This window comes from Enhydra lutris, unplaced genomic scaffold (genome assembly GCF_002288905.1).
Source record: "Enhydra lutris kenyoni isolate GAN:26980312 unplaced genomic scaffold, ASM228890v2 scaffoldscaffold21, whole genome shotgun sequence".
NCBI lineage: Eukaryota > Metazoa > Chordata > Mammalia > Carnivora > Mustelidae > Enhydra > Enhydra lutris.
In genome coordinates this window covers 50,511,396-50,522,266 of record NW_019154105.1, presented here as the reverse complement: position 1 = coordinate 50,522,266, position 10,871 = coordinate 50,511,396, and positions in this window count along the sequence as shown.

Genomic DNA, 10,871 nt, shown 5'->3' with positions numbered 1-10,871 from the left:
GATGGCTTGATGGCAGTGGGACCTAACTGTACAGGAGCATCAGTGATAGGTCTTGCATTTTGGCAGCCTAAGCATACAAATGAATAGGACACAAGGCTAGAATTGGGGCCTCATGGAAACTAAATAAGATGCTGAGGATGTATTCTGAGATAATCAACCCATACCATTGAAATTAAACTCCCCAAAGTATGGTGACTTCTAACATTCAGTTCTTGTACTATATATGTTCCTCTGGGAGAGTAATAGTTCTAGTAAAACAGAGGAAATGTCCTTTGAAATTAGTCAGCCTTCGTTTCACGTCCCACCTCCTGCCACTTACTGTGTGGTTTTAAGCAGGTTGCTTAAATTTCCTTAGCTCAGATTGCCTCGTAGGTGGTGTGATGATCACAATACCCATTGTTATAGTTACTGGGAAGATTAACAAAAGCACAGTGTGCTAAGGTTATATGGTTAGCTCTGCATAAATGAGAGGAGAAAAACTAATACTATATAGCACTAGCTTACATGCTAGGCTGTATTCAAATAACTTTCATATATTTTCTCAGTCCTCATAACAACCAAGAGATAGATACTATTTGTATCTCTGTGATATAGATTGGAGATTTGCAGAGAGATCAAGTAAGTTGTCTAAGCACATTCAGCTGGTTTTCAGTGGCATCAATATTTGGGGCTAGGAAGTCTGACTCTCCCTGAGCCCTCCCACCCCAGCCCATGGTGTCATCTACAAATCTGTATTGCCTTGAAGAAAACTAAGCTGTTGACCACTCACATTGCCCTGTATACAAATATGCCAAAAAATATATCATTTACTATGTGCACTTGTTTATTAATCATTTTCACACACACCAGGATCTATTTGGGTTCATAATAAATTCTGTTAATCTTCCCAGTAACTTGTCTTGTCCACAGCTCTACGGGGGTCACATTGTCTCTCTTGACCACATCTGGCTGAACTCCTGGTTGACCTGACTCAAGAATTGTCCAGCCAGAAATAGGCCACCAACTGATGATTTGGCCAAATGCAAAAAGTGGGACAATGAGTTTTTTTTTCATTAAGGAATTTGAATGAAAAAGTGCAGAGACAATTTGTCATTGAGCAGTGGGACTAAGAGTTGAGACAAGAGGCCAGCCGAGATTAGTTGTAGTAATATCAGTTTTACTAGTCCATATTTGAATGCATCATGATACTTTTAAATACTAAAACACTTGTCTTTTTCTTCTATGATATCATTGTTTCACCATTAAAAAAAAAATCTGAAATCTGAATCATTTAAAACTTGAGAGATACACAAAGGGGTTAACGGAAACAAGTGGTACTCTGAAAGTGTTCTCGCTATATTCCTCCCTTGTTTAAAATTCTTCCCAGGTATTTTGTTAATATTTTTTAATTCTTCTTTATGAGGTAAACATCTTTCTTCGTGTTGCTTTAGACCAATCTCTAACTGTGAGGAATTATATGCAAATCAAAATTATGAGAAATGAGTCAGCAGAAACTCTGAAGAAAGGAAAATATACAGAACTAGTAAAAGATCAGGAACCCAAGCTGAGCATGAAAAATAGGTATCAGTATAGAGATTAACTAGAAGAGGGAAATGAGTGACAACACTACCTCCTGGACAAAGGGCAGACGTCCCCAGTTTCAGCTCTTGAAGTCCTGACTTTGGATCTGGAGCCATCCTTCAGTTTCTGTTCTTTCCAAGAATATGGATGTGTCACTCCACAGAAACTCTCCTATTCCCAGAGGCAAACTTTTCTTGACATTATTAAACACCGTAAACATACAAATTACATTTCTTTTGCTAGGGAAAGTAATAGTGATTGAACCAAGAAGGTCTCTGCTTACACTTAAACTTTCTGAGTGAAAGAAACAAGTATTGCAAAAATAATCCGTATTAAATAACTATGAAACAATAAGTAAAGCAAGAAAATTTTATGTAGTGAAAAGATCTCTAAAGGTTGTAAGACATGTTGATTCCACAGAGGGTTTTTTTCAGAAGATGACTACTCCCTATTCAGGAAGTAACAGTTGGGCTGAGATGTGGAAAGTTAGAAAGAGCCAGTCATGCAAAGAGCCTGGGTTAGGGAGAGAAAGGAAAAAACATACAGGGAGGAACAACAGGTGCAAAGTCCCTAAGGCACAAAGATTTTTAGTTTGTTGGAGAAACAATGTGATTGTGATTGGAGGGAAGGAAGGTGGTGTGAGATAGGATGAAAGAGTCAGACAAGGGACCAGGTCTAATGGAGACATGTAAACAATTTGGATTTTATTTTGAATGCACTGGAAAGCCATGGAAGAGTTTTAAGCAGTGGAATGGCATGGCCAGTTAGGAATATAATACAGTGATCCAAGCAAGATGTGATAAAAGCTTGTCTTTGAACAACCCCTGATAATCTTGAATCAGCATAATATAGGATTATGCCCTTCAAGTGGGATTTATTGAATTTACCAAGAAACAATAATATCCAGGTAGTTTTCAAAATGTCCAATTCTATTTGTATTAATTATATGTTATATACATTTTTTAAAGAAATTTTGCAAAAAAAGTACACACACACACACACACACATCATCTACATTACCACCATATCCGGTTTCTCAGCCATTTAGTATTTCTCACATAAAACAAATTGTTTCATCTAAGATATCAATGCTTGCACTTTAGGCTCCAAATAGAGGATGTTCACTTCATCAGAGTGGATTCATTACTCCAATGAAGAGATTTATAATTGATCTTAGACAAGAGTTAGCAGGGCTCAGTAGAAATGTCAGAATTCATGTCCTGGCTTCTTCAGCTTCTTTTTCTTTTTTTCTTAATTTAATTTAATTTTATTTGTGTGTGTGTGTTCCAAAATTCATTGTTTATACACCACACCCAGTGCTCCATGCAATACATGCCCTCCTTAATACCCACCACCAGGCTCACCAAATCCCCCAGCCCCCTTCTCTCCAAAACCCTCAGTTTGTTTCTCAGAGTCCACAGTCTCTCATGGTTTTCAGCTTCTGACTTTGACCTTGAGTGAGCCTCTTAAGTAAAGCTTCAGTTTATTTCTTTATAAACTGTATTTATTCCATAAGTTATTATATGGATCAAGAAAAGTGAATATACTATAAAACTGAGAAGTTTTATATAAATACAAGATATTATTCAGATCTGGAGTCACAAACTCAAGCATCTTCAAGGGCTAGGTGGGCTTCTATCTGTGTGAGATAGATCTGATGATTTTCTGGGTGACTCCAGGATCTATTCCAGTCCCCCAGGATTGCTGCAATCGTGGCAATAAGAACCCAGTGTTGTCTGATATTTCAATTTTTCTTTCAAAAGAAAATCATAAATCTTGATTTCTTTTTGGTAAAAATCTCCATCTTTAAGTACTGATAGCTAATTAAAATACAGTTCAAAATAATTTTGTTGGCCAAATAAATCATATCCATGGGCCAAATGTAGACAGAGACTAGTCAGTCTACAAAGTGTTTTATTGTCTCCAATTTACATGGTTGCTAACACCGCCCCCCAACCTCCCTGTTGGCATCTTTAGTTAAGAGTATTTATTGTACTGATTGTATCAAATATAGTCCAATCTTGTAGCAACCAATTATTTGTAATTATTTCCACGATGAGGGTTTTTCTCTTCAGGTGGCCAATTACTTCCTATCAAATTATCACTGAAAACCATTATTTTAATTTCCATTTGTAGACATCTCAAGACTTTATTTTCCATTTGGTACAAGTAAATGAAAAGGAAATAACAGCCAATGCAATTAGGACTGTGATCTTATCTGTCTGGATTGATTAGAAGTCCTTACTCTCATCATGCAAACTTTATTAATGTTGCTTATTAAAACCTAGTTTCAGATTTAGTCATTTTTTTAGGATTTCATTTATTTTATCTTTTTATTTTATAAGATGGCAGGGAATGCAGGATAGGGAAAAGGAAAGAGAACTAATTACCAAAGGGCTGTTGTTTTCCTATAAATTGGCTTCAGCACACTGATCTCTGTGAAAACATTTCTCCATTTATCAAAACTCTGTCTCTGGTGAATTTCAGTGAGTTACGATAGAGTGTTGCTAATTCATACTAATGACTGGGATACTCAGCACAGATTATTGAATTCTGAGAATTAGCAAGTGAGTGTAAAAAAAGGGGAGAGTGACAATAAATTGAGGCCACTGCATTACAAAAATGTCTTTTGTTCACTTGTTTTCTTAATTATAAGCTAGTTTTTAATTAATAAGGTTAATGTATCATTGCTACTAATGCAAATTATGTCCCTAGAGCTTTCCAACATTAAATATTAGTTAAAAATCAGGTGCAAGTTTATTTGGCAGTAAGTTGAAATAAAGCATTGGCAAAAGAGCAAGGCAAGATTTAGATTAGTAGTAAATTAAACTAAATTTCCACTTCATAAAATATTCTTTTTTTTTCAGCCTTGGCATCATTAGTTGGAATTAAATATGGTTCTCTATTATCACCCAAGAAAATCAACCAGTATTCCAGGGAAGGGCTATCCATGGTTAAACACTTACCTGCTTAAAGTAATGGCAACAAGGTGTTCATAAGAGTTGACATGGTTGCTGTTCCTCCAGGTATTCCCACAAATATCCTAGGATGAAAACAACTCCCTCTATTTTTTAGGAAAACAAAGGAAGAAAGATTAGGTAGAATGTAGTTTAAAAAATAGTTAACTTTAAGAAAAAATGTTAAGCATTGGAGAACTTCTTAGTTTATTTTTTTAAACGTATTTATTTAAGGAATCTCTACACCTGACGTGGGGCTTGAACTCATGACCCTGAGATCAAGGCCAACCAGACACCTCAAAGAGCTCTTTATTTTATAGTTGATGATAATGTAGTTCAGAGAGTGGGAGAGAGAGAGAATGAGGTCCCATTGAGAGAGATGAGTTTCATACTTTCCTCAATATACCTCTTGGATGCTGAAAGTTGCCTCATACTCCTTCTCACATTTTGTTATTTATTATCTATTCTTTCAATGAGTGGCTGGAAGACAGGGTTGAATTTGTTTCCTGCTGGCACTACCTAACAGAGTTTATAAGCAAATAATAAGCCCTCAGTAAAAATGCATTAAGTGGCAGTGCTTACAGGACACCATGTGAGATCCCAGGATCTAAGGATACAGAGCTGTGGGTCTTTCCTCTGGTAAACTCACATTCTTAAAAGGGAGATAAAATAAACAAATCAATACTGTAGGATGTTTCTGTGATGGAGGGTAAACTCAGATTTGCCTTGAAAGCACAGAGTAGGAGAAACTAACCCAAGATAGTAAGGTCAGGAAAGGTCCCTTGTGGGAAATGGTTGAGCTGAACTTTAAAGAATCACAGTTAGTAAGCTGGAGAATGTTGGGAAAATATTTAGGGAACTTCACCCAATTCATTGTTAGTTGTAGCTAGAAAAGAATCTAGAAGGTTCATAAAGAATCTGGCATGTCATGTGAGCTATTTACATTCTATTTGATTGTCATCAGGGGCAGTACCAAAGATAGACCAAAGGAACAAGACTAGGAACAAGAAGCTCAATGAGAAGACTTACAGGGTCCATGTGAGATTTGACAAGGGCCTCCTGAGATCTGTTATGGCTACACTGAGTATATTTCCTCCCCTAGCAGTACATATGATTTCTACAAAAGTACCCTTTTCCCCTATTGTTAGCCTGCAGTTTAAATGAAATGGTTTCATTCTCAGCTTCAAGGGAGATTCTAAATTAACTTAAGCTAATCAGGGAAACCCACTCACTTGGCCATAGTAATTGGATTGAGACTGGACGTGACTCAAGGTCAGAAAATGAGACCAGAGAATATCTGGGCTGGGCTTTTGGAAGATAATCTCCTTTGTTTTTCTGGGAGAACTACTGAGAGTGGTATTCTCTATTCTGGAGCCAGGAAACATGTAGTCTGGACACTATTGTCCACCATACTGTAAACAGAAAGAAAATCAACTGTAAGGCCAACACTACAGAGAAGTAAATATAGCCAACCTTACCTTAAGTCTATTCTAACTTGGGGTCTTCGGGTTATATAGAGTTATGAATTATTTTTAATCACCTATGTTATTTAAATGAGTTTTTTTTTTTCCTTCTAAATTGGACATTCCTGTTCCTGGAAGTATCTTAACTGCTAAAAAACTGGCTTTAACACTGACATTCTGGATAAAGGTAGAAAATTAGATGACCTCTTCATTCTTATGATTCTCCCTCACATTTTGTTTATTAAGAAAATATGAAGCCTGCAAACAGCAGGCTGATGACTGAAGAAAAATGGCAAAAACATTGCAAGAGTCAAATGACTCCTCCACAGTCCCCTGACAGCTTTTCTCCCTTCCTCTCTCCCAGCCTGCCTGTCTTTGGCTGCCAAGAATTTGCTGTTTGCTTCTCACTTCCCTCATCCAATCCATACTGAGAAGATAACGTGCCCAGCTAGCTCCAGAAAAGAAAGCTGAATGTTGGCACACATTTCATCTTGAATGAAAATAACCTACTGTTCAGAGTGGCCTCTGCTCTCCAGGGCTGAGACTGTATTGGGTTCAGTGGTGAGTTCTTCAGCCTTCTGGTCCTGGGATTTTAGCTAATGGCTTTGGGGTTTTGCACAAGCCACATGCGCCTGGCTTTAATGTTGCCACCGTGGATAAGAGCTTGTCATGTTGTATAATATTACATAGTTACTCGGAAGGAGCTTTCTGGCTAAGTGACAGCATTTGACATGTCTCTAATATTGACAGTAGTGGTGACTTTCAAGTGTTCTATTTATTTCAGGTGGAATGGGAGCAGAGATTTTTAAGTAAAATAAACATCTGCAGAGGAACCTTCTGGTTTAGTGTAGTATAAATGTCAAGGGAGTCTGAACACTGGCTCTTCTCTTTTCTAGCCATGGGCCATTGGGCAAGTTTAGAGACTCAGTCTGCCACTGTAGACAGAAATAATGGAACTGCCTACCTTTAAGCATCATAATTATATTATCCAATGTGTCTAAGTGTCTTGTGTGATGTCTAGATAATCCTGGTACATATTTTAATTGAGATTCCTGCAATGCCTATAAACATTTCTAAGTGAACAGCTATAGTCAACCCCTTAACTCTGAAAATCCTTAGACAACTTTGCCTCTTCCATAAGGTTTAGCTTCCTTTGTCACAGACGATCACATCATTGGTAGCCAGACCTAATACAGGTGACTCATGAGGCGAGCAAGAAATTACAACCTGGCATGGTGCCTAAATATGACCTGTTTCCAAGAGCTTAATGAACTCTTGCTTGAGTTCTAAAAGAATCAAGGAGTCAGTAACAAAGATTGAAACTGGAAGGATTTATAGAGAGAAGCTCTGATATAGGACCAAAGCATGAAGGGTCAAGTGGCAAAATTCTGACAGTTTTATAGATGGAAAGAATAAATGTGTTTATGGTGAGAAAAGCAGAAAAACCCAGAGAGAAACTAATGTATTCAGAGTAGCTGAATTACATGAATGGCAAAGCCTAAGTTTGAGATCAATGAACCTTTCTGCTGAAGACCTTGCAACTTCTTGCAGATCATCTAGAGGCAGGATGGTCTAGGAGGAGGCTGTAGGGTAGAATTGTTAATGATTCAGCTCTGGGATCAGAGTAGCTCAGCTCAAGTCCTGGCTCTGTCACTAACTAGCTGTGGGAATTTGGGCAAGTTATTCCACCTCTCTACTACCTCAGTTTCTTCTTCTATAACACAGGGAAACATGGGACCTACCTTTAAAGCCATTATAAGTTATGGATTAAATACATGTAAAGGCTTAGTGCATTACTGGCACATAGTCATTTTTCAATAAATAAATATTAGACATTATTAGCTTTCATCAACTATGCCTCAGTAGCCATAAAACTGACATATAAGCAGCCCCTCAGCTCCACTATAACTCTTGTTTCCCTTATGTCCAAATGTATCTTATAATTAACATCACTGTCAATCAAAAGAGCCTAATTAAATAAATATCTATTATCAGTTTTATTTGAAGAACAAGGTATACAAGGACAAAAAAAGAGATTAAATGTTAAATGCAATAATAGTAATAGTTATCTTTTCTGTGTTCTAACAATTTTTGTGCAATTCATTCAGCTATTTATATATTTTTTTCATTCATTTATTCATTTTTCAAAGATGTATTGAATTTCTACAATGTTGGAAATTCAATTTTAAAAAATGTAGCCCTATACTGATGGAGTGTTAAGACTCCGTGCCATTAAGCAAATAGTGATGAAGGATCATTTTTTTAAAGTGAAATCTGAAGGTGAAAAAGCTGCTTACTTCCTTATCTCATTTAGATAGTGACTTAAAAGTCATCTTTTCAGAGAGTTCTTGTGTGACTAGTTGTATTAGTGAGGACAATATAGGTAATTTGGATGGTTAACAAACTAACACGGTATCATTGGCTTACCAAAACAAACATGTTTTTCTTCCTCACATTATGTGTCCAAAGTGGATTGGTCAGGTGATGTATACCCCACAAAATCACTGTGGGAGCCAGGTTGATTAAGATCCTGCCATCTTTTACCAGCATTATCTGGAGCATGGAGCCTCCCATGGCCTCAGAGGCAGAGGAAGAATGGCCAAGGGAGAATGTACAGCCTCTCTGAAATGCCTCAGTGGAAATAACCACATCACTTTTACTATCAACCCATTGGTCCAAACCAGTGATGTAGGCCAGTGTAACTGCAAAGGGTTGGAAAGTCTTCTCAGATACCAGGGAACACAGAGAACTAGTAATCTGTACTAGACCATCTCATTCAAATTGTAGCTCCAAACCTAACCCTTCTCCCCCACTTTCCTGGTTTACTTCTTTTTAGTCTTTATTACTATCTTATACTATCTCTCCTCACATGAATATAAGCCTTAAGAAGGAAAGCATTCTTGTTTATCTTGTATGCACCTAGAACAATGTTTGGTACAGAGAAGGCACTCAATAAATATCTGTTACATAAATGAATAAATGAATGTTATTGATTGCAAGAGATAGTAAGTATAAGTGGTAAAGAGCATTTAAAAAATATGAGATAGTTAGGAACTTGTCTTGTTTAAATAAAATGATTAAGTGAAGACAACTGAACTCTGGTCACTCCATGGTGGGATGTGATCAGGCTATGAGTAATTCTCAGAACCTGAAGATTTCAGTAGTTCCAGGTTTTGTGTTTTCTTCTAATCATGAGTCATACATATTCTCAGTCTTCCTAAGAGAAATGAAAAGGAAGTGAATTGGGGAAACAAAGGAAAGCAAAGATGGAAACTCTGGTTGTAGTTCCGGCTGTCGCTCACTAGCCATGACTTTGGTCAAGTCTGTTCACTTTTCTATGCTTTAGTTACTGTATATCTTTAATGGGGATGATACCCTTCTTCCCTTCCACCTTCTAAGAAATGCTTCTGTAACCCAACTCAATTTTATAAGGTATTCTCAGTATAGCAACTTATTTGCTTCTTACACAAACCCACCAGGAGAAGTCAATTAGCAGTCAGTTCCCATCTTCTTAACTTCTTGCTACACACTACATGGATCTGAAAACTGAGAGGCAGAAAGATGGATTTGCCAAATAGTGGAGGGGGGGTTTACATCTCATACCTAAATTCCAAATCCATTATTTTTTCCTTCACACTGCAAAAGCATTTACAAAACGTAAATATATATTAATGTTGTGATCTGGGCTCTGAAGGGAATACATTCCCCTTTTCAAATTCTGTTTTCCTGTTGGATACATCAAGACAGAAAACACAGTCTTGGTCCCATGGTTTGGGGCCCAGGAATAGCCACATGGCAGCAAAACAAAAGGAGTTTGTATAGGTTTGTCATAGTGGGAATACTGATGGAGGAAGATACTCCAGTAGAGCCATGCTCCATGTTGATAATGAAGCACAGTGAGGGAAAGTTCTAGAAGGCACACTTGGGGTGGCCATTTTCTTCCTCAACTCTAGTGGCAAAGCAACATGTTGTTCTATAGGAAACCATTATACTAAGGAGTTGACCCCAGCTGGCACCAAGGGCACATTTCATCTCAAAGAAATGAAATTGCTGGGCTATGGGAACAGAAACGATTCCCAGGAATGAGGCATCAAAAAGCCAGAGTAGGCTGTGTGTGGCTCGAGATGAATTCACGTGGGTCAGTCCCATCTTGCCAAAGAAAGTCACAATGGATTACATAATGTCATGCTACAGAGATTAAGGAATAGTCATATTTAGAGAATGAGGAAACTTTATATCAGCCAAGGGTTAGCTAGACAAGGGAGACAAGAGTCTGCCTTATCTCCCATCATGCCACAGAGTTAGGTCAGAACCAGGATGGGGCTGTGCATCCCATACAGATCCGCTCCATACAGATCCGCCTTCCAGAGAAGGAACCATGCCCCACTCCTCACTCACTATTGTTATGACAAGTATGAGAAAGCAGTCCTGTCTGTGGAGAATGCACAGGCATCTTCCCACAGATGGTCTGAATGGGGGTACCAGCTGTTTATAAGCATCATCTGCCCCTGGAGTCTCTTGAACCGTGAGAACATGCAGTTCTCCTACTAGAAGGAAGGAGAGCCTGGCCCACAAAAGGTAAACTTGAGCACAGTCCCTCCTCCTGCCCACAACCTTGGGGAAGCAGGAACTGACCCCACTAGCTCAGTGTCCAAGTATTTCAGAGTGAGAACTCAGGGTCACTTTCCAAAGGCTCAGCTCCTCTTATCACACTGTGCCATCAGCCTGGTATCCCCAATGTGTTAGAGAAAAGTTACTAAGCAAAAACAACCTTGCCTGGCTGAGGCAACCTCATCAATACAGATCATTAATTAAAATAAAACCTGAATCGGGGTTGTCTTTTTTTTTTTTAATAAACGAAATAAGATATAATTTATACTGATTTTTTTTT